Here is a 3,521-nt window from a genome sequence, read left to right as displayed (position 1 = left end):
TGGTGATGTATCACATAAAGCCAGCCATGGAAAGGAGTAAGACTGATTGGATGAAGACAGCAGGAAAGCAGAGGTTCAGAGGAACGAAAGCATCTCTATTCGCTTATCTGAAACTCTCACCAATGATTTACATAAGTATTTCTATCTCTATTTTATTATATTATTTTCGAAAACTCCATAACCGTTTGATATCCGCCTGACTGAGATTTACAAGATGACCATAACTTGCTTCATACCAACAATCTCCGTGGGATTTGACCCTTACTCACGTAAGGTATTACTTGGACGACCCAGTGCACTTGCTGGTTAGTTATGCGAAGTTGTGAAGATATGTTTAGACCATGGTTCTGTGCATCCGTTTTTGGTGCCATTGCCGGGGAATCAATTTCGAATAACAATTCACAACCTGAGTAGCAATTTCGCATACCATTATTATTTCAGCAATTTTACTTTTTCCCTTTTGGTTTTGGTCAAGAATTTAGTAACTCAACAGTTATTAAACTCAACATAATTGATAATCGTTATCTTGCTAATTAAGCTGAACTTAAATGATCCCAACCTTTTCTTAGGAAATAATTAGGATTCAAAAGTCAATTTAATTAGTCCCTTGACTTTCCTTTGCCCTAGTAAAGGTTGACCAAGTGGAGTTTAGATTCAACTTTTATTATAGTTGAGAGAGATAACTAAGTTGGACCTCTAATTTCCCTTATCTTGCCAAAAGTTATTTTACAGTTATTATTTATTTTTAATTGCCATCTACTTTACTTGTCATTTAAATTACTTGCTTCTCATCTTCTAAACCCCGATTACAACCTTTATAGCCAATAATAAGAACATACTTCCTCGCAGTTCCTTGAGAAGACGACCCGAGGTTTGAGTACTCGGTTAACAATTTTTAAGGGGTTTGTTACTTGTGACACCCAAAACATTTGTATGAAAGGACTTTTGAAGGTTTAGAAACTATACTTGCAACGAGGATTTATCCGCAAATTTCTAGACCACGCAAAATTCATCTCATCAGTCGTATCTATTTTTCGAATTAAGATCTTGATACAAACTCAATTCGACACCTTATCGATATATACCAAAAATGGAGTGAAACAGTAACTTTTCATAATTCATCTTTATATTCAATATATATTATACATTTTTAATTACTATATATGAGTTACATATTTTATGTCAAAAAGTAGAGACATTCCAATTAAACTATTTAGCTACATCCAAGAAAATATTTCGAAACACTACTACTTGCAGTTGTAATAATCATAAGTTCATCATGTAAGATCGTCTACAATGTTGTAAAATAAATAAGGAAGAAGTAATAAATAAAAGTATAAATAAAAAACACTATTATTAGTATTTATCAACACTATTATACTACCATAAAGATAATATATTAATATTATATTAGTAGTGTACGAAGAAAGAAAATAAAGAAGTGCTTTATATAAGAAAGAGAGAGAAAAGAAGTATTTACTTTTTATTAGTACTGTGTATAAAAGTCTCAGTCTTACTCTTCTATTTATACATATGCAATATTGCACTTTTTCATATGTTAGAAAACATGCACCGCTTATACTTTAATGTTTGTGCTTCCCAATAGTATTTGAATGGAAGAATATATTATACTTAGTAGGTATTGAATGGATATATGGACATCCATATCGTAACACTCCCCCTTGGATGTCCATTTAGGATTATTGCCTCATTAAAACCTTACTAAAGAAAAACCCAGTGGAAAAAACCTTAGTGAAGGAAAAAGAGTACAATATCCTTTGTGATAGGGACTGCCTTATTAAAAACCTTGTCAAGAAAAACCCAATGGAAAAAAAACCTTACCAAGGAAAAAAGAGTAAAATCACCCCCTCTTGTCGACATCATTTAATATCTCGAAATCGGCGCATCCCAATCTGATTTACCAATTTTTCAAAGGAGGATTTTAGGAGTGACTTTGTAAATAAATCTGCCAGATTGTCACTTGAGCGGATCTGTTGGACATCAATTGTCCCTTGATTTTGAAGATCATGAGTGAAGAAGAATTTGGGAGAAATATGCTTTGTTCTATCACCTTTGATATATTCGCCTTTAAGTTGAGTAATACATGCTGCATTATCTTCAAATAGGACAGTTGGAGCTATCTTCTGATAAATCAGTCCACATGATGACAGAATATATTGGATCAAACTCCTCAGCCAAAAACACTCGCGACTAGCTTCATGTATTGCTGGTATTTCAGGATGATTAGAGGAAGTTGCAGCAATAGTCTGTTTCGTGGACCTCCATGATATAGCTGTACCACCATATGTGAACAGGTATCCTGTTTGAGATCTCCCTTTATGTGGATCAGACAAGTATCCGGTATTTGCATAGCCAACTAGTTGTGACTTGGATCCATAGGGATAAAACAATCCCATATCAATCGTTCCATGAAGATATCGAAAGATTTGTTTGATTCCACTCCAATGTCTTCTGGTTGGAGAGGAACTATATCTTGCTAGTAAATTCACAGCAAATGATATATCGGTTCATGTATTATTAGTAAGATACATTAGTGTTCCAATGGCACTAAGATATGGAACTTCAGGACCAAGGATATCTTCATTTTCTTCTTTAGGACGGAATTGATCCTTTTTCACATCCAAAGATCTTACGATCATTGGGGTACTTAATGGATGTGACTTATCCATATAAAATCTCTTCAAGATCTTTTCTGTGTATGTTATTTGATGAATAAAGATCCCACTTTTATATGCTCGATCTGTAGGCCGAGACAAAACTTAGTCCTTCGAAGATCTTTCATCTCAAACTCTTCTTTTAGAGTTTTTATAATTGTTGGAATCTCTTCAGGAGTCCCAATGATATTTAAATCATTAACGTACACAGCAATTATAATGAATCCAGATGCAGATTTCTTTATGAAAACACATGGACAGATATCATCATTCTTGAATCCATTTTTGGCCAGATACTCAGTAAGACGATTATACCACATTCGTCCAGATTGCTTTAGACCATATAAAGATTTTTGCAATTTGACTGAGTATAACCCTTGTGAATATTCATTGGATGGTTTAGATATCTTTAGTCCTTCAGGGACTTTCATATAGATATCCCGATCTAATGAGTCGTATAAATAGGCTGTTACCACATCCATTAAATGCATATGCAGTTTATGATATGCAGATAAACTGACCAAATAACGCAATGTTATCGCATCCACTACAGGAAAATACGTTTCTTCATAATCTATACCGGGCCTTTGTGAAAAACCTTGTGCCACAAGTCGGGCTTTGTAGCGCACAAATTCATTTTTCTCATTTCGTTTTCTCACAAATACCCATCGGTATCCAACATGTTTTACATCTTCAGGTGTACGGACTACAGGTCCAAAGATTTCACGTTTTGCAAGTGAGTCTAATTCAGCCTTCATGGCTTCTTTCCATTTTGGCCAATCATTCCTTTGTCGACATTCTTCGACTGATCTTGGCTCAAGATCCTTACTTTCATGCATGATATTC

Source organism: Arachis ipaensis, chromosome B01 (genome assembly GCF_000816755.2).
Source record: "Arachis ipaensis cultivar K30076 chromosome B01, Araip1.1, whole genome shotgun sequence".
Lineage (NCBI taxonomy): Eukaryota > Viridiplantae > Streptophyta > Magnoliopsida > Fabales > Fabaceae > Arachis > Arachis ipaensis.
Note: the sequence above shows the minus strand (reverse complement) of the source record.